The 21,680-nt window shown below is 35.0% G+C and overlaps 1 pseudogene; it reads left to right on the top strand.

The window, feature by feature from the left end:
* LOC122229166 overlaps positions 1-8,949 on the top strand; it is a 138,889-nt pseudogene extending 129,940 nt beyond the window's left edge.
* Positions 8,950-21,680: the final 12,731 nt, after the last annotated feature.

Genomic DNA, 21,680 nt, shown 5'->3' on the forward strand with positions numbered 1-21,680 from the left:
ACTATGGCAATGCAAGGGGAAAGGATTTAAAATGGTGTAGATAGTGAGAGAGTGAATTATAAGTTGAAAAACAAAGGAAGAAATTAGCCAAGCTAATAGTACATATCTGTATGTATATAGAAGGCTTGAAGGAAGATCCCAGGGAAAAGACAAAGGAGGGTTAATATATTTTTAAGTTAGGAGAGAATGTAATACATCATGGTGATAAAGAAAATAATGTCACAACAGTGAGAAAAACATAGCTTGAGATAAAGCTGAAGCAAGGTGGATATCATATATTCTAAAACATGATGAAGATATACTTTTTAACAGGAGAGCAGTAGCATTCTATCAAAAACACTAAGGATGGAACTGACATAATCACATGCTTGATTGTTCAAAATATAATTGACTGCATGATGCACAATAGAATGGAGGAGACAGGGAGGTGAAATAGATTTTCCAAGATGGTGAGTCAAGCAAGAATGGCTACAGCCTAAAGTGGACTGATAGGATGGGAGGGATGGAGGCCAGAATATTTGGAAGAGAGGGACAAGAGGATTAAGTTCTATATTAATCAGAGGAATGGAAATTACAGCATTGTTGATAATGGAGATTTTTTGAAACTACCAAAAAAAAATCTATGTCAGTATGGAATTTAGCTAATTGTAATACTCTCTTAATATGTAATTAAAAATTTCCACGGTCATGAAGACTGTTCTAAATGTGGTACAAAATCTTTATATTTCACAGTAAACAAAAAACAGCTTGTGTTATTATATGTATAAAGTGAGATTATCCTAATTTTTTGGTAAGAGGTGTGTATAAGGGTGTGTGTGTGTGTGTGTGTGTGTGTGTGTGTGTGTGTGTAAAGAGAGAGGAGAGATTCTCCTATAGGGAAGAATGTAAGAATAGATGTAAAATGTGATCCATAGATATATTTTGGAGTTTATATGACATAGGTATTATTTCCTTTTTTGAATATTTAAAAATTTACATGAAAATATAACTTAACATATATAAAATGCATTTTAAAAATCAATAAGAAGAAAAAGCTAGAAGCATACTTCCTGATTTTGGAACATACTTAAATATGTATTACAGTAATGAAACAATGTGGCATTGGCATTCAGAAAGTTACGTAAATCAGGAGGCAGCAAATGCCATTCACACAAAAATAATTATACTATGTCTTCGTTCACATAGATTTTTTTTCCAACACACTACTTTATCCAGTGTTTCTTTTTAACCTTGTTTTCTGTCTCTCTCTCTCTCCTTTTTTTGTCCTTCACAGGAACAAAAACTCTAGTAATCAAGGTTGTATCTCATACTAATTTATTTAGGTTACTTGAAGGCGCAGGCATTTATTTAGAAGTAACCAGTCTGGAAGTGCATCTAAATGACATGACACCATCCATTGTGTAGGATTTCTCCTCTCTGGCACTACCAAGAGTGTCAGTGCCATACCTACCTGGAGATTTCCAACTCTCCAGTTGGAACGTATGCCTTTTAAAATCAGTATATTATTTACACAATTAATTGGTTGCTTTTTAATTTTTTTTTAAATGTTCACTTTTTGAGAGAGAGAGAGAGAGAGGGAGGGAGAGAGAGAGAGAGAGAATGAATGAATGAATGAATGAATGAGTGGAGGAGGAACAGAGTGAGGGAGACACAGAATCTGAAGCAGGCTCCAGGCTCAGAGCCCTAGGTGAGGCTTGAACCCATGAACTGTGAGATCATGACCTGAGCTGAAGTCAGATGCTTAACAGGGGCACCCAAGCATCGCTAAATAGTTGCTTTTATGCTCTAGGAGTTTAAGGATCTAGGCTAAGGGCTGGCTCTTAGCTCCAAAGAATTTTTTAATATCTGTATCTTTACTTTCACAAAAAGTCTTAGGTTTTTTGATACAGCTGGTTACACATGATTTCATGTCATAAGCCCTGTCATGTATTTATGAATTTGTGATGCATCTAATATAGTTACACTCACTTGGGTGATATATTACACCCGTTTCTCACATGAGAAAACCAGGATTACAAATTGCATATGAGACTAAGTTTCTAGAGATTCTCACTTCAAATCCAACACTTTTTAATCATTTATCCTACCTTTTGGTAATATCCAGAAATCTGGATGACCTAGAGAACTGTAATTAAAAATGGCTTCTTAGTCAATCAGAGAATTTTCCTTTAATTTCTCTAGGTAATTGACTTAATTCTATAAACAGAAGTAGTTGAAGACTGTTGATTTATAGGATACAAATCATTAAACACTTCCTAAGTATGCGTAAGGTGCAAACAAAAATGGAATAAATCAGAAGAGGAACTTTTGAATCCTCCCATACTTCACACTTGGCTATTTTCTCTTGAAAACCCAAAAGTTGTGAACACACGAGATTTTTCTGTTGTTTCTATAATTTACTTTAGCATCGAAACGAATTAGTGAGATTACCATATACTTGCCCGTATCCCTCTGGGCCATAACATACACAAGTTAGATAATGTGATATACTCAGTTTAAATTGGTAAATTTCTTACTGGTGCCATAAATCAAGAAAAGGCAAGAGACAAATTATCCTGGAGAAAGAGAACTTTCTGGTCTCCTTTGTTACCTGTAAAGCCACAGATATGCTACACACTAGAACTTGGTGTATTTTAAGAAAATTATTAATAATACCCAGGCTTAAAAAATTTTGTTGGGTCAGGGGTGCCAGGGTGGCTCAGTCACTTGAGTGTCTGACTTTGGCTCTAGGTCATAATCTCGTGGTTGGTGATTTTAAGCCCCACGTCAGGCTCCTTTGCTGACAGCTCAGAACCTGGAGTCTGCTTCGGATTCTCTGTCTCCCTCGCTCTGTCCCTTTCCTACTCATACTCTGTCTGTCTCTCTCAAAAATAAATAAACATTAAAAAAATTTAAAAATCTGTTGTGTCAGAATTGTGTAGTGGAATAGAATAAAATTTTGGAGGATTTTATATTCGTTCTTTTACTTTGAATACAAATAAAAGACTGATTGTGACCACTTACGCTAAAGGCTCTAATGAAATGTGTGGAATAGTATAACAAATTAGGCTGTAAAATAATCATAATAAGAAATTTTGGCTCTGTTAGGAAGGAGAGTGGTGCCAATTAGCCAGAAATTCATCAAGAATTCTAAGGAAAATGATCCATGTTGTAGTTTGCCTTAATCTGGGATTCTGAGAGATCACACTGATGTACTTACGCATTTTAGTACATACTTTTTACTATCAAGGATTTTAAAAATTAAAGGATTTGAAGAAAATTAGGCTAATAGTTAGGTTGTATTTTATAAGTAATAAATTTATATTATATAGTTTCAGTAGAAGAAATTTAAAATTTTGGGGGGGGTTAATTTCTAGAGGTCACAGACAATTTAATATACCACTGGATATTTGGAACATTAGTTGTTTAAGTAGCAGTATGTTAATCCTATCCTCACACAGGGCAAATGCTCTGATCCTGATTGGTTTCTTATACGAAAAATGATTTATCATGTTAAGTGCACTTTTAAAAAAGCATTAATAATAAGAAATGTCATTAGTCACCTTCTGGACTGATTTGGAGTGGCTTGATTAGAATATTTTTTTTTTTTTTACTCCCTGATATTTTGAATCTTTACACGTGGATTTTTTTATCACTTCTGTGAGACATTTCCCCTCTAAAGAGGTCAAGCCTTGTGTAATTGCTACTCTAGCTTAGTGTACAACCACTATTATTTTTAAATCTCTACACAAATAATGGGTGGTCCCCAAACTCTGACCATTCTCCAAAATCTAAACTGCATCTGATAGAAATAATCTCTCTTCAAGTAAAATAAACTGTAAATTATTTATTCATCTTATTATTTAAAGAAGCATGTTGCAGGGATAGATGAATACAGTCTTACGAAAAAATCAGTTACTGACTGAGAAATCTCGCATTAGCTATTTATTCCTGAAAAATGAATCCCTGTCTAGGCTCTGAAGTTCTTATCCAGAGTTCCCCTCCGTGAACTGAGGTTCCATTGTAAATCCCAGCAATAGTGCCTTGGATGTCCCTGCCTTTGCTTGGGGAAGACAGAAATGCTTTTGTGTTTTATGTAAGGTACTAGTAACTACAAATGGATTAACTGCTGTTGGGGTCATTACTGAGGATGAGGAGATTATACACAATGGTTGGCCAGCTAAAATGTAACAGGAAGATTTCTGATGGGCTGCAGTTAAGCTTGGGTCTCTTGGAACTCTTTCTGCAGGCCTCTGGGAACTCCATTATCTATACATTGTATACAGTGTTTAGTAACACAATTGGACACAGAGACCCTTGCTGTAGGTCTCTGATTTAGTCAGTCGCTTGCGATGGTTCACCTTTAAGTCATGCACCCTTTGTTTTTGCATACCTGAAATGTTAGGCGCCTTCTGTACACCTCAAGCCAACTGAGATTTGTGATTGGCCTGACGCTGCAATAAATGAGAATATGAGTGAGGGGAACGGGGTCTTGACCCCCATGCCTTCTCCTCCCTTTCTTAGCAAAATGTGGAGTAATCTCTCATCCAGCAGCCCAGGGTTTGCTGCCATTCCTGGCAAACTACTTTGTTTTAAGTAAAGTATCTATTTTTGTTTGTTGGTCTGTTTTGCTTTAGTATTTTGTTTTGTTCAGCCAGAGGATATTGCTACTAATTCCCAAGAGAAGATCAATAATAATAAGTGTTCCAGGCCAAATGGGACAGGAATTGAGATGTTGTAGTAATGCTAAATTCCTAGTCAGTTATATCCATTGAACACTTATTTGAAATCAAGGCACTATTTTTACTTTAGCACTTCAGGTATATAATCTTACTCTATACTCATAATTATACTGGGCTCTAACTTCTTTGATAAATAAGGGAGCTGTACCACAGAGATACAAAGTCAACTTCCAATGTCAGATATCTATAAACAATTTTAAGTCTGGTATTCCCAGTTCAGGGATTTCACTCTCAAAAATATAGTATTACATAGGAACGAGCTAGTCCCTAAATATCTGGCTTGACTGGTTGATAAAAATGAGAAGCTTGGGCTTTGGACTAGCCAAGCCACTGCTTTCTTTCTCAACACCTGGAGCCCCAAGCAGGCCGTCAAGTGTGTCGTGGTGGGGGATGGGTATATAAGTAAACTTGCCTACTGATCAGTCACACAACCAACACATCTCCTGGAGAATATATCTCTACTGTGTTTGTAACTGTTTTGCCAATGTGATGGGACATGGGAAACAGGAGAATCTTGATGGAATACAACTGGACAAGGAGATTAAGACACTTTATACCTTCTGTCTTGTCCACCAACGGACACATTCTTAGTTTGTTCTTCTCCTTTGAGTCTTAAATCATTTGACAATCTCTGCAACGTGGTATGCTGAAGTGCAACACTATTGACTCAACACCCTTCTCCTCCTAGAGGGAACTTTGATCATATTGATGATGAAGACCTAACTGAGAAACTGTAAGAGAAGGTCGTTCCCCTCACTGCCCACAAGACTTTGCCATGGCTGAGGGGTTCTGGGCTGCAGAGTGACTGAAGTACCTGGTTATCACACTTCAAGGCAGTTTTTGATGAAGCTTCTACAGCAGTTCCCTGGACACTCAACAAGAAGAGGGAGGGAGGGGTGCCTTGGTGTCTCAGTCCATTAAGCATCCGCTTCATGGTTTCGGTTCAAGTTAACATCTCACGGTTCATAGGAATGAGCCCCATGTCAGGTTCTGCACTGACAGTGTAGGGCCTGCTTGGGATTCTCTTTCCCTCTCTCTCTGCCCCTCCCTACTTGTTCTCTCTGTCTTTCTCTCAAACTAAACAAATAAACATTGAAAAAAAAAACAAAAACAGAAGAGAGAGGGAATATGTCGGCTTATAAATATCTAAGCCTCTCCTTCCTTACGCAGTCCCTCTTGGAACCTATGTACACTTTGCTCAAAACTGGTGGAGACTTCACATTCGATGTCAAAGTTTAGTTACAGACTGGCTCAAATAGTTTTATGGAAAAACTAATCAGAAATTACTGAATTTTGTTTGTTTAAAGTATGGGTTCGAGCCCTAAAATGACAAGCCTTCTTAAAGACTTGTTTTTCTGTTCTTGTAATTTTTTTTTTTAATATTTGTTTGTTTTTGAGAGAGAGACAGAGTGCAAGCAGGGGAGGGGAAGAGAGAGAGGGAGACACAGAATCTGAAGCAGGCTCCAGGCTCTGAGCACAGATCCCGATACAGGGCTGGAATCCACAAACCATGAGATCATGACCTGAGCCGAGGTTGGAGGCTTGACCAATGGAGCCACCCGGGCGCCCCAAGACTTACTTTTCAGTAGTCCCTACCCTCGCTTTGCTTGAGTTACCAAATATCCTCTGAACTGAGTTGCGTTGTGTGCTACACAAACTATGTACTAGACTCTTACAGACTTTTGTCTTTAAGGAGCCTGCAGCTTCTGATATTAGGAAATTCTGACACTAATGAAGTATGCTGTTCTTAGCTGTGGGTGTACTGGAGTGGAGTGGGTGAAGTATTTGACATGATCAAACGATGATGACAGTATTTGACAAAATACGAAGTGGAAATTAATGTACACTACACTGCACCCAGAATAAGCTGAATAAAAGTGTCACAGGTAAAATTTTTAAAAGGTTATTCTCTATCAAATGGTTGGTATTATCAGTGTTATCTGAGGATGTTCCTTTTTCTTACACATGCCACCTTTCCCCTAATTGGGTATTTAATTTCCTCTGAATAATTGCTAACTTAGTAAGTATATTTCTTTTCTTCTCTTCAATGAGCATTAGGTCTCTGTCTTATAAAATTTTTCTGAATTGTAGTAGAACTTTTTTTTTTGTAGGTTAGCAAAAATGCATTCTTGTTTTCATATTACCTTATTCAAAATTAATACATTCTTGCCTTAGTTTTCTAGTAAGTAGGTGTAAAAATCATGTGTTGCAGGTTTGCAGTTTGTAAGATATTTTATTTTTAGACTATGAGTCTTAGTATCACTGTCTTGCCAGATGATTAACACTGAAACTGACCCTACTCTTTACCTCCCCTGCATGGACAGATGCTTCTATTGTTGCTTTGCCTAAAAATGGTACTCTGTGAGGTTTCGAAAACTCAGTGCCAGAAGGAACAATGTGCAGTACAATTTACACACTGGAAGAATACAGTGTTGGACCTTTGAACCACTTTTAAGAACAAGAGTTTTAAATTGATAGTTGCCAAATTATGGAGTGTTTTTACATGTTGATCTGTTGCTAATCCAAGTAGCGTGTTTTGCGTGCATGATTTAATCCTTGAATCATAAAAGGATTTTATTAATCTCTGAACTCAAAACTGTATAAAAGGTTATACACTGTGACCAAGGTTGAACTCCTATAGTTTACTATAGAAACAAATGTTTACGTTTAGATATGTTTCTGGACATGTGCATATCCACAGGTTAGAGTACACACTTACATACCCTTTGTCTCCTGGGAAGACCAGTGAGCAACAACACTGTATCATCAGTGAGCACCTTTAAGGCCCAGGTCTTCGTTTGTAATCCGTGTCTCTAGTATAAAGAACTCAGGCTCCTTGGAAGTTGACTAGTTCCATGATTTGGAGGCGGGAAATACACAAGATGGGTCTGGAGCTGTCTCATGTTGCCAGAAATTAAGGACGTGCTCAAAAACAAGCAATAACAAATAGCCAGAAGAACAACCAAAACACATGGGTGAGGATATGTTAAAGGGACACCAGAGCTGACTAAACTTCTGATGGCCAAAGTTGGAACATTTTCAACAACAAAAAAAGAAAGAAAGAAAGAAAGAAAGACCCACTGAATTATAACTCAAAGTATAAACTAAATATCTCTGAGTCCATATTGATACAAAGTATTAATTAAATAAGTGGCTTGAGAAAAGAGGTGAATCCGCATGCTGGAAAATTCACAACATTTATATGGACCCACTGTCTTCAAGGAAGGAGAGCATAACTTCCCACTCCTTAAATATGAGCTGCACATAGTGACTTATTAGCAAAATGACAGTATTGAAAGCAGAAGGAAGAACAACCTTGCCTTTCTGCACTACCCAGGAAGGTGTCTATACAGCCTTGTTCTGTGTTGCTATAGTAACTTTAAGGGAAACTTTGGCAATGCCTTGATGTCCCGCAAATGAAGGAGGAGGATATCCTCAAATTTCTTGGAGTAGAAACCCACTTAGGTCGCACCAACCTCGACTCCCAGATGAACAGTACCTCTACAAAAGGAAAAGTGATGGTATCTACATCATAAACCTGAAGAGAATCTGGGAGAAGCTTTTGCTGGCAGCTCGTACCATTGTTGCTATTGAAAATCCTGCTGATGTCAGTGTCCTATCATCTAGGAGTACTGACCAGTGCTGAAATTTGTTACTGCTACCGGAGCCACTCCTGTTGCTGGCTGTTTCACTCCCAAAACCTTCACCAACCAGAAGCCAGGCAGTCTTCCAGAAGCCAAGACTTCTGGTGGTTACTGATCCTGGGGCTGACCACCACCAGCCTCTCAGAGTGCCTACCATCACTCTGTGTGGCACAGACTCTCCTCTGTGCGATGTGAACTTTGCCATCCCTTGCAGTGACTCAGTGGGTCTGATGGGGTGGTTGCTGGCTTGGGAAGTTCTGCGTATGTGTGGCACCATTTCCTGTGAAGACCCATGAGAGGTGATGACTGATCTTGCAGATTTTGAAGAGATCGAAACTGAAAGGCAAGCTGCTCCTGAAAAAGCTACGACCTGACGAGGAATTTCAGGGTCAGGGGACTTCTCCAGCTCCTGGGTTCGCTGCTACACAACCTGAAGTCACAGACTGGTCTGAAGGTGTGCAGGTATGGATATTAAGTGGTTCCCTATTAAAGACTAGAGTGTTCAGCCTGCCACTGAGGACTGGTCTGCGTCTCCCACTGCTCAGGCCCCTGAATGGGCACAAACCACCACTGAGTGGTCTTAGCTGCTTTTCCACAAGGGCAAACAAAATGGAAATAAGGTTGATGGAAGACAAACCACTTCTAAAAAAAAAAAAGAAGAGCAACCTTAACAACCTTCATAGTGGCAAAAACTGGTAAACACTATTATCTCAACCACGTGATCAAGATCCACACGAACAGTGATAAATTGTGTACACGGGACATCCTTGGTATGGTATTAGGTGATAAAAATGTCATGGTAGCTCGTCTGTCTTTATCCAGGAAACCCATAACTGTAAGTCTAATCATGAAATAATAATCAGTAAATTTCATTAGAGGGGCAATCTACAAAAATAACGTACCAGTATTCCTCACAACTTTTAAGGTCACCAAAAACAAGGAAAATCTGAAAAACACTCTGGCAAGAAAAAGCTAAAGAGATGTAACAACGGAAAGAAATATGGTATCCTAGATGGGATCTAGGATAACTAAAAAAATGACATCAGGAAAAAACTAAGGAAAACTGAAAACTTAGGAGATAAAAATAAAAATGGATAGAACCTCTCCAGTTGAGACTTCATTTTGGGGCAGCAACTTCTGTGTGTATCAATGAGAATATCATATAGTATGGATTCAGCTGAGGAGGAAAACGGCCTTATATTCAGCATTGTACCAGCATATTCATTCACTTAAAAATAACTGTTATATACCATTATATTTTCTTGGATTTTGAAGGAAAAATTGCTGGTGGCGTGTATTATAATTAAGAGTAGTTCCTTAGACAGGAAGAATGTAAGCTACGTTTCTTTGCCTGCCACAAATTGCAAGAACATCCCCAGATTAAAAACAAAACATAAGAAAAAACACAATTCATTGGTAAATATGTTTTTAAAGATTGGTAAATAGAATCATTTAAAGAAGACACCCATTTCTAACCTAATGCCCAATTAGTAACTCTTAAAAAAGAAACAAGTGACAATCCCTTAGAATACTGGAGATCAGAGAGCTTAATTCCACATCCCTTATCCTTGAAGTGTTCATACTAATCAGTACAAACATCATCATTTTGTTAATTGTGCTTATTTTTTTTGCTGTAAGTTACATGTTTGTTATATAAAATGTATGACATCATGTGCTCACAAATAATACTATGCCTTAGTGAAATACTATGCCTTAGGCAATTTATAAAAACACTCAAATTTGTGTGTATGTTAATTTAGCTTTAATATAAGTTTATATCACCAAAATGTATGCAAAATAAAACTAAATAAGAGTTAGTATTGACAATGAAGATATGAATAGAAAAAGTTGGTTTGTTAGACCAATACAGTGATTTATTTTATAGTTATATATTTACACATTATAATAATTTATTGATTTGTGATAAAGTATTTTTTGTGTTTGAATCATTTTTCATTGATAATGTCAACTCTTTATATATGAACTAGTAGATTCCATTTGTTATTTAGCAACTCTAATAATGCTGTACAGTCAGCAGTTATATCAATTTGTCAGGATGAGTTTCTATAAGTTGTATATTACCATATATAAGATACTCCCTAAATTTAAGTGAACAAATAAAAATAAATTCTTACTATTCATCTCTCATCTCATATAGTTAGAAAAAATGTTGTCTTTTCTTGTAATGAGAACCTTTAGGATTTACTCTCTTAGCCCTTTCAAATATATCATACAATGATGTTAACTATAGTCATGGTGCACATTACATAAGGTAACTAAAAATGTGGTTATTGACTAAACGCAAGTTAACTAAACTTTGTGTGGTAATCATTTTATATATGTATATTTATATATGTATACATATGTTAGGTTATTATGTATTATATCTTAAACTTACATAGTACTACATATCAATTATATTTCTATAAAACTGAAAAAGTGGCCATTTTGAATAATTCAAGTAAGATAATTCAAGTAAAAGATTTATGAACATGTTTTATTTACTTTGGGGTAAATACCTAGGAATGGAATTGTTGCATTGTATTACTTTAACTTTTAAACATTAAGAAACTGCCAAATATTCTCTAAAGTAGCTGTTTTATTTCTAATACTTGGTTTTATCAGTTTAAAAACATTTTTTTAACAATTCCATTGTATGTTTCATATAGTTGTCCTGTTTTCTAGTTGTTTAAGTGAGCAAGGGAGAAGGGACAGTAATCCTAGTTCTTGTTGCTCAATTATAGACAAAAAACAGAGGTCTCAACTTGTTAAATAATATTAGTGCTTTCAATCAGGAAGTAACTACATTATTTAATATAGTAGCACTAGCATTATTTAATATAATTTTTTTAAAAAATAGCAATCTGAGAACAAGAAATATTACTATAATCAAAGGCCATAACAAGATTGCTGAAATTGTGTGTGTGTGTGTGTGTGTGTGTGTGTGTGTGTGTGTGTGTCTGTGTCTGTGTAGGCTTTAAACAATAAGATCAATATTACTAAAATCAGAACTATTTGGGAAAAAAAAGGAACAATAAAATATGGAGACAAATAAACTGGGAAATCTGTTACCAGAATAAGTGTAGCAGCAGGAGGAAAAGGATCCCATGAGTAGCATTAACAATTAAATGAAGAATGAAATTTTATAGGAGTTTAAGAAAGAAGTGGGGTGTAAGACTGGCAAGATTATTACATCATTAAGACCCAAACAGTCTTTACACAAAAGATCCATATTTACTTGGATTTTTTTCCCCAATAATAGCATTTCTCGCTGCTTGGTAGGCTGACAAATGCAAACTTAAAGGCAATTCCTATGAAATTTTTGGTTAAAGACCTCTCTTCTAAAAACAGTAAACATAAATCTTTATTAACTATAAAATGTAAAACTGCTGTTTTCTCTTATCTAACATACTGTAACAGCTATTACTAATAATATATTCTAAGCACCATTTCTTATTTATCACATGTATTTTTTTATGTTAGTTTAAATAACTTGCCTGAAGTCTCAGAGCTAGTAAGCATCCTTTCCAAAATAGGGCCTTGAAGCTGCCTGAGCCTATTACTGGCATTCATCCTCTATGCTAGTTGTGAGCAGTTAAGATAATAAATATCAAATCAGCATAACCTATTTTCATCATTCAAAGATGCCACCCAGGCCAATCTATAGTTTAAGGGCTAGGAATGGAAAAATATGCTTACAGAGAGTGCCCTGATTAGATTCCCCCCAAATCCTGGGGCACCTGGGTGGCTCAGTCAGTTGAGCCCTGGACTTTTGATCTCAGGTCATGATCTTCTGGTCTTGAGATGGCGCCGGATGTTGGGCTCCACACTGGGCATGAAGCCTGCTTGGGGATCTCTCTACCCCCTCCCTTCCCTCCTTGCATGCATGACTACTCTCAAATAATAAACAAACAAACAAACAAACAAACTGCCCCAGATCTAATGTTTGTGAAAATGTAGTCACAAATATCTTTGAAAATTACTGTAGGATTAAAAAATTATCTCTGAAATCTAATTTTGTAGGAACAGTAATTAAATTACTTTTATTGTTTCTTTGATATCTAGCCCTACCCTAATATTACACACACATGCACATGCACACACACCCCCCCCACACAAATATTGGTTTCTCTATTAATAAAATAAATCTAGGATAATAAGAATTCTCATTCCTTTCTCTTATAAATAAATATTTTTTTCTGATGTTAACATCATGTAATTGAAGAATTTCTCAAATCAGAAAACTTAAATCTTAATTCAACCAAAATTGAATTTGAATGTTATAGCATTTTTATAGTGTTGAACCCTACCAAACTAATCATATGAAATAGCTGTTCTTTGCTTAAGGCTTCCATGGATAGGTGTTTTGATTATCTGTATTTCCTTAACTAAATTGAAAACTTGTCTAATGATAAGTAGGAAAGTATCTTGAGCCAGCCAAGATAAGTTTTTTTTTTTTAAATTAAACCATAAATAGAATCCAAGCCATAATATACAGCCTGTTTTTATGGAATGCAATTCCAATTACCTCAAATCCCCATTTAATATAACTTTATGTCTGATTCTGTCTTAAACACATTAAAAATGGCATATTTGTATGTCTTTGAAGTGTAGCCTGATATAAAAATACTGATTTTTTTCTATATTCATTCTTATTTTTCCTTGTAGTTACTTTCTCATTGAAAAGCTTTATCTCCTATTAATTTATTCCCATTGATAACAAGAAATAATCTGTGTCTCCTATAATTTTACTACAGAGTTCCTTATTTTCCTGTGATTCACTGGCCTGGGTAAATGAAAAACATCTGTACATTTGAGGTTGGACCACTAAGTTATAGCTGCACGCCACTCAACAACATTAGTCTAGTATTAAAGAATTATTTAAATTCAAAATTCCTGGGAGAAATAGTTTTACTTTGTTTTTAAGATACAATGTTCCCATGTATCTTTTAAAAATGCCTAGCCAATTATATTGCACATACTTAAGTGACAAGGACCCATACCAAATCGTGGACTTGCCTAAATTGAAGCTGGTAGGGCATGAGCTCTTAGAAGCATTTTGCTTTTTGATTGATTGAACATTAGAGGATTTTCAATAAACAGATATGCCATAAAACTCGTGCTCAATTCTTTAAAAATGTTTCTTACAATACATCACATTTTGATATAATAAAATCCACACCAAATTGTGGCAAATTTCATCAATACCGTTTATAATCTAATGGGAATTCAAGTTGGTAAGTTGTGCTTTTTCTGCATGTCTTACATTGTTTATACATAGCGGTAGTTCTGTTTTTTAACTTCCCTGTTGTAACTGAAAACACAAAATGAAAGGTGTTTTTCATAAATTTAATCGAGCACAAAATCAGTTGCAGGAGCAAGTAAATGCAGTTGAGACCTCAAAGTCTCACTCTGCTGATTTTAACTGCGATGCATGACAAGTGCATTGCAAAATCACTTTGAAAAAAATGAAATGATGTGAATGTATCTATCTATCTATCATCTATCTATCAATCTATTAATCCATTTATCTCTCCATCCATCCACCTGTTTATCGATGTGTGTGTGTCTATAGTGATTATCAAGAAATTGATATACATGTGTACATTTACCCCTGCAGAAAATCAAACCTTGGAGAATGTGTTAGTTTTGAATTTTTCTTAAAACTGTTTAAAATGATACCTCTAAATCTCTTCAACCTGTGTACTTGTGGAGTAAATTTATCTTCCTGATCCATCTTCTATATTAATTACATATTACATAGCCCTTCTTTGCCAAATCATGCAGAGTGTGGTTAAAAGAAAAGAAAATGATCTAATAAGGAATTAAAACATGCTACAAAAGGCACAGTGTTACCTCTTTTTCTGGAGGCTTTATTTCCCTTTTTAAATTGTTTTTCATTCTTTTCAACATGCACACTTGGATTTTTGTATTTGACCTTAGACTTAGAAGTTTATCTGTAGACATTGCTTGGAAATGACTTTACAGTAAAAACAGTAATGTACACCCAAGGGCATCTGGGGAAGGAATTAGAGTTTTAGAAAAAAAAGTGAATTCTCTATTAATTTCTCACACTGCATAATATGACATCTACTGTGGGGCGTGTTGTACTCCAGTGGCCATGAGATACGGAGTCCAGTTTGATGGACTTGTACCTTCAATAATTTCATTCCTCCTATAGGGACAGGACCCCAAAGGGCAGCGTTGGGCATTTGTTCATTTACCGTGAGAGTATTTGAATAGCACCTCACGGGGTTTTACTTCATGTCTTTGCCTCTGTGATACTTATTTGAGACACTGTGACGACTGTGATGGGCTGTGTATTATACCACTGCCAGTTGACTGATGACATTTTGATTTATGTGACTTTTTCTGTTGAGCTGGAAGGGAAAGAATCATTGTTTTGTTTTGTTTTTTTCTCTTGCAAGGAACCATTTTAGATAGAGAAAAGTGTAACCTTTTAAGTTTTATTACAACAAAAACATGCCAACAAATACAGTAATAAGTCTTAATCCTTCTGAGCTACATATTCTTATTTATGGGCTATATTTGCTGTGCTGCCTGTTGCTGGTAGTTTTGCCAAACTGCTATACTGAATGGTCTCTCCTTCAGCGTTTAAAAATTACATTCTCAATATTATATTTTACTGTGCCTGGTGGGCCTTTAATATTACAGAAGTTTGGATGTTACATGCTAGACTTCAAAAAATCTCCATTCGTTATCCTAATGATAAAATTGCACATAATGTTTCATATATTAGGGCTTCTTCCATTTTAGAGATTCCCAACAAGGAAACAATCCCTAAGTGTTCTTTCATTACATAAACAACTTTCTTTTAGGCATGAAGAATGTACTAACAAGTATTCCTGAGAATGATCCTTTGATATTTTCAAAATACAAAAAATGCATTCTAAGTTATTAAAACTTGTTAATTAAATTCAGTATAGTTTTACTAACAAGAGTTTTTATTAGATACTATCTGAAATAAATTAACCAGATATTGCAACTGTTTGTGGATTACCAACCATATATTAGATTCCTTCAGCATATGATTTGCATTTACACTTTGCAGTAATACTTAGTGCTAAGTGTTTTCTTTAAAAAAAAAAAAAACAGGTAAAAGAAAGATGCAAGGCAGTTAAGGCAAACGCAGTATATGGAATCCTTTTTGGTGGACCTGGGTCCTTTGGTGGACCTGGTTTTCAATACCAATTATTCAAACTTGAAATCTAGTATTCTTGCAAGTAAACCACAGCTGAGCAAGACTCTTTACTAGTAAACTCTTTGTGTTAACTACAACTTGTCATTTTCATTATTTGAGGTAGTTTCCAACCTATATATTGGGTTATATGGGGGCATAGACGGACAGCAGCACATACATATCTGATTGCGGTTGAAGGCATGGCATTTTCACAGATACCTGCAGTTTGTGCTTAATATTTATTCTACTCTTTGGTATATTCTGTGATACTCAGAAGAATTCTGGCCCACACTTACATTGGCATCTGTCTTATGGTGTCAAAATGTAATCGAGAGTAGGAACTGAGCTGACATGTTGACAGTTGAAGCTCCAAGAGATCATTTCTTTGATAAATTCGTCCTTTGACTTGTGATTCAAGAACTGTGTTTACCTTCGGGGCATTGTATTTAAATTCTAATAATTAATACGTTCTCTCTCTTAAGAACATTTTTTATTTAGTTATAAAGAATGTGGGATGAATTTATCATTTATAAATTAACATTTAAAAGTGGAAGACGTGTAAATGATTATGGACCCCTTTGCATTGCTTTTAATTATACATTTATTGAAAACTAGTGCATATATAAAATTTACTCTTCATTTGTACAGTTCAGTTGTTTTTAGTGTCTTGAGGGTTGTACGACCATCACTACTATTTTTACAATATTTCACTGTCCCCAAAGGAAATCTCATACCCGTTAAACAGTCACACTCTATTCTCACAGTCTCTAGCCCCCTAGCAACCAATAATCTACTTTTTGTCTCCCATTTCCTAATCTGAAAATTTTCCTAACCTGGACATGTTCCAAAAATGGAATTACATAATATGTGATTTATTTTACTGTCTTCTTTGCTTAGAATAATGCTTTCAAAGTTCATCTATGTTGTAGCATGAGTCACTCCTTCTCTTTTTTTAATAGCTAAATAATATTCTATTCTATAGAAATACCACCTTTTTTTCCCATTCCTCAGATAAGGGATATTTGGGTTATCTTCATTTTTTGCTGTTATGAGTAATGCCACTGTTAACATATACATATAATGTTCGGGTATACATATGTTTGCAATTAACTTGAGATAATATGTAAGAGTTCAATTTTTGGGTCATCTGTTTAACATTTTTAGGAACCATCAAACTGCTTTCCAAAATGGTTAAACCATTTGACAGTCCCACCACCAGTGTGTGAAATTTACCATTTCTCTGTGTTTTTGCCAACATTTGTTACCGTTTTTAGCCATTGTAGTAAGTGTGAAGCATATCTCATTGTAATTTTTCTTTGCATTTCTCTAATAATTCTGTTGAGCATCTTTGGATTTGTTAATTGGACATTTATGTGTCTGTGGAAAAATGCCTGTTCAAATTCTTTTCCATTTTCCAATTGAGTTATCTTTCTATTGTTGAATTATAAGTATTCTTTATATATTTTGGATGTAAGTTCCTTATCAGACATATGATTGGCAAATATTTTCTCCTATTTTCTAGGTTTTTTTTTTTAATTCCTTGATGGTGTCCTTTGGTGCATATGCCTTTAACTTTGAAGAAGTCCAGTGATGTACTTTATTTAGACTTTTTTTGCTTGTGTTTTCTTATTGTATCTAAGAAACTATTGTCAACTCAAGGCCATGAAACTTTGTTCCTATGTTTTCTACTAAGAGTTTTATATATTTACCTCTTAGATTTAATTGTGTTTAAACACAGTTTAATTTTTACATTTTGTGTGAGACAGAGATCCAAATTTTTCTCTTTTGCTATGTCTTTTTCCTTTTTTTTCTTTTTCTTTCTCTATTTTTTTCATGTGTGTAGATACTTGGTCTAACCATTTGTAGGAGACAATATATTCCCTTATTGAATTGTCTTGGTATGTTGTCAAATATCAATTGGCCATAAATGTAAGGATTTATTTGTATTCTCAGTTTTAATCCATTGATCAGTATGTCTATCCCTATGCCATTATGCCATTATCACACTCTGTTGATTATTGTCAGTTTGCAGTAACATTTGAAATCAAGAAAAGTGAGTTTTCCAATTTGTTGTTCTTTATCTAGGTTTTTTTTTGACTAATCTGAGTCCCTCAAATTTCCTTAGTAATTTTATGAACGTGTTGTTTACTTTTGAAGGAAAAAAAACGCATCTGGAATACTGATAAGGATGAATTTGGACGTTCTTGCTATTTTAATAACATTTCTCTGATGACGTCAGACATTTTTACATTTGGTTCTCATTTAACTGCTCTCAACAGTGTGTAGTTTTAAGTGTACAACTCTGCATTTTTGTTAATTGTAAGCACAAGTATATTATTCTTTTTGATACCATTGTAATTAAGACTATTTTCTTACTTTCGTTGGGCATGTTTATTTATGCCTCTGTGAGCATATTAATAGTTTCGAGATTTCCAGATGTCAATATCTCTGTAAGTATTGGGAATTTTCCTTAAGTATTAACATCAAATTATTTATTTGTTTGTTCGTTTATAATTCAAATTCAAGTTAGTTAACATACAGTGTAGTCGTGGTTTTAGGAGTAGAACCCAGTGATTCATCTACTACATATGATACCCAGTGCTCATCCTTACAAGTGCCCTCCTTAATCTTCATCACCCTTTTAACCCATCCCCCCACCCACCACCCCTCCAGCAACCCTCAGTTCTGTTTGTAAGAGTCTCTTATGGTTTGCCTCCCTCTCTCTTTTTATCTTATTTTTCCTTCCCTTCCCCTGTGTTCATCTGTTGTTTCTTAAATTCCACATATGAGAGAAACCATATGATATTTGTCTTTTCTCTGGCAGACTTATTTTGCTTAGCATAATACCCTCTAGTTCCATCCACGTTGTTGCAAATGGCAAGATTTCATTATTTTTCATCACTGAATAATATTCCATTGTGTATATATAACGCATCTTCTTTATCCATTCATCAGTTGATGGACATTTTGGCTCTTTTGCTAATTTGGCTATTGTTGTAGGACTGATATAAACATTGGGGTACACATGCCCCTTTGAATCAGCATTTTCGTATACTTTGGAGAAATACCTTGTAATGCAATTTCTGGGTCAGAGGGTAGTTCTATTTTAAGTTTTTTGAAGACCCTTCATACGTTTTCCAGAGTGGCTGCACCAGCTTGCATTCCCACCAACAGTGCAAAAGAATTATCCTTCCTCTGCATCCTCGCCAACATCTGTTGTTGCCTGCGTTATTAATTTTAGTCATTCTGACAGGCGTTAAGTGGTATCTCACAGTGGCTTTGATTTGCATTTCCCTGCTGATGAGCATGTTTTTACGTGTTGGTTAGCCATCTGGATGTCTTCTTTGGAAGAGTGTCTATTCATGTCTTTTGCCTATTACTTCAGTGGATTATTTGTTTTTGGGTGTTGTTTGATAAGTTCTTTATAGATTTTGGGTAATAACCCTTTAGCTGATATGTTATTTGCAAATATCTTCTCCCATTCTGTCGGTTGCCTTTTAGTTTTGCTGATTGTTTCCTTCACTGTGCAGATTTTTCTTTTGATGAGGTCCCAATAGCTCATTTTTGCTTTTGTTTCCCTTGCCTCCAGAGACATGTCCAGTAAGAAGTTTTGCAGCTGAGGTCATAGAGGTTGATGCCTGTTTTCTCCTCTAGGATTTTGATAGTTTCCTGTCTCACATTTAGGTCTTTAATCCATTTTGAATTTATTTTTGTGTATGGTGTAAGAAAATGGTCCAGTTTCATTCATCTGCATGTTGCTGTCCAGTTTTCCCAGCACTATTTACTTAAGAGACCTAAGAGACTTTTTTCATTGGATAGTCTTTCCTATTTTGTCAGAGATTAGTTGGCCAAAATCAAATTATTTTCACTTCTATTTTCCAGAGAACAGTTACAGATGCTGCACTATAATAATGATAATGATAATAAAATCTGAAGTCCTGTGGGTTAAATGGTATGAAAATTCAGGCAAAGGATCATTCTGTGATATACTACAGCTTATATAAATAAAAATAATTATTTACAAATTAGGGGAATAAAAATTGATTAAATTAATCCTTTCAGGGAGTGGCAGCCTGTCAGGGTAAAGAGAATACATAAAAACATAAATTTAGACTCCATTTAATTGAGTGACCTTTTCATGTTGTTGCAAAATACAGATAGATACATATTTATATTTTACTTTTAAGTAGGCCTTGCTTTCTGGGTCTTATTTCTTGTCATGTCAAATAATATTCTCCAATTTGATTCTAAATAACATTCTACTTGAAGAAAATACCACTAAATGATTTCCTAAGTTGATATGTAAGTAAATTTGTGGGATCACCAATGAAACCAAGATTCAAACACCTGAAACCACCTTTATCTCTGAAAACAGTAACTACTTGAATTTATGCATATTTAGGTTCTTAATGTTTCTTTAAAAAGTTTTGGTAATATTTACATAATAATTTGGATCAATAATAGTAGTGTTCATATATCACAGTATATTTCATTTCATAGCAACTCTTTAAGATAAGTTTCATCATCCCCTCTTTGAAGAATCCCCTCATTAAAAAAAAACAGGATTGGCAAAATTGAAAAGGAAGGAGACATGACTTGGTTCTTGGATTCCGATCTCCATAGTCTCTCTACATCAGTACTGCCATTTCCCTCTCTTCCTGGAATGGGAATTTTAATTCTGTCTTCTCGTGAGAGGCTGTACTAAAATGAAAATGCATATGGCTTGAGAATATGTGAATAATATTCATATAAAAGTAACATGGCAAAATTTTGAAAAGCTCAAAAATATTTACGAAGCTACAACTTTTTATGAATTTGATCACAGCATTTCCAAAAGGTCTTAGAGACAGTCTGCTTGAAGCCAATCATTACACACTTGAGGAAATTGAAACCTGAAGAGGTTAAACCACTTTTGGGTGGTCAACAGCTAAGAAACTGTGCAATCAGGGATATAAAACAGGCAAAATAGAAACTTATTTGAACTGGAACAAGTTGTCAGGCCAAACTGCTAGCATTTGAAAAGAAGGTCTGTCAGATGCCTATTGTGTAGTATTAGGCAATTTTCTAAAATGTCTTTGCTTCAGTTTCATCATCTGTAAAATAGAAATGGCAATAATAGCACCTTCTCCCAGGGATTCCTGAGGATATGTGAGTTAATACATAGACAATATTTCTTACCAAATCTTAATCAGTTAATGACATTTTTGTTTGTACTCCAGCCCATAGGCTTTATCTTTCCTATAAACATAAATTTATTTCCTTCCAAAAATGATTCATATCCAAAATAAGTATGTGTTTACTTTTCCAAATCTGTGGCGGTACTTATAATCACCACCTTTCCTAATGTCATTGATGTGAAAAATTTGAATGTTGTCATTTGAATGTTCGTAGCTATTCCAGTTGTTACATTTGTAGATTCTTATAGACAGATTTTGGAATACCTCTGTCCCAGAACATTAACTGATAGGCTTGCACATTTTTTTCACAACTATTAATGACAGGACTACGAACTACAGCCAAATAAAACTGCATAGACCATGAGTTTGCATTGAAGACTTAGTTATTTCTTATAATAATTGGAGGATTTTAGTAAGTAGTGTTAGACTAATACATAGATGAGAAAACGATGGTTTGTGGGCCATACAGCCCATTACCTATGTTTGTAAATAAAAAATAACTGGTAAACAGTCATACACATTCATTTAAGTCTTGTCAGTGACTGATTTTGCACTGCATTGATAGAGTTGAGTAGTCATAAGAGAGATGATATGGGCCACATATCCTAAAATATTTATTCTCTGGTCCTTTCAAGGGGGAAAAAAATGCTAAATCCTGGTTTAATCCCACAGATTAAGTCAAGCTAATGCAAACATGCCAGTTTACTCCTGGATTATCTCATACACTACAGGTAGGTGCCATATGATTTCTGCTGGGGTAAACCGATATGCCACAAAATGCTTTAGGAAATTATTTTATAGTACGTGTCACAATCTGCTAATATATAACCAAACTGATAAAAAATGAAGTTGATATAAATATTATTGTGCTTAATGTAATATAAACCAGAGAAGATATATACTCATGTATGTAAATATATGCATTATATATGCCCTA

Source organism: Panthera leo, chromosome A1 (genome assembly GCF_018350215.1).
Source record: "Panthera leo isolate Ple1 chromosome A1, P.leo_Ple1_pat1.1, whole genome shotgun sequence".
Taxonomy (NCBI): domain Eukaryota; kingdom Metazoa; phylum Chordata; class Mammalia; order Carnivora; family Felidae; genus Panthera; species Panthera leo.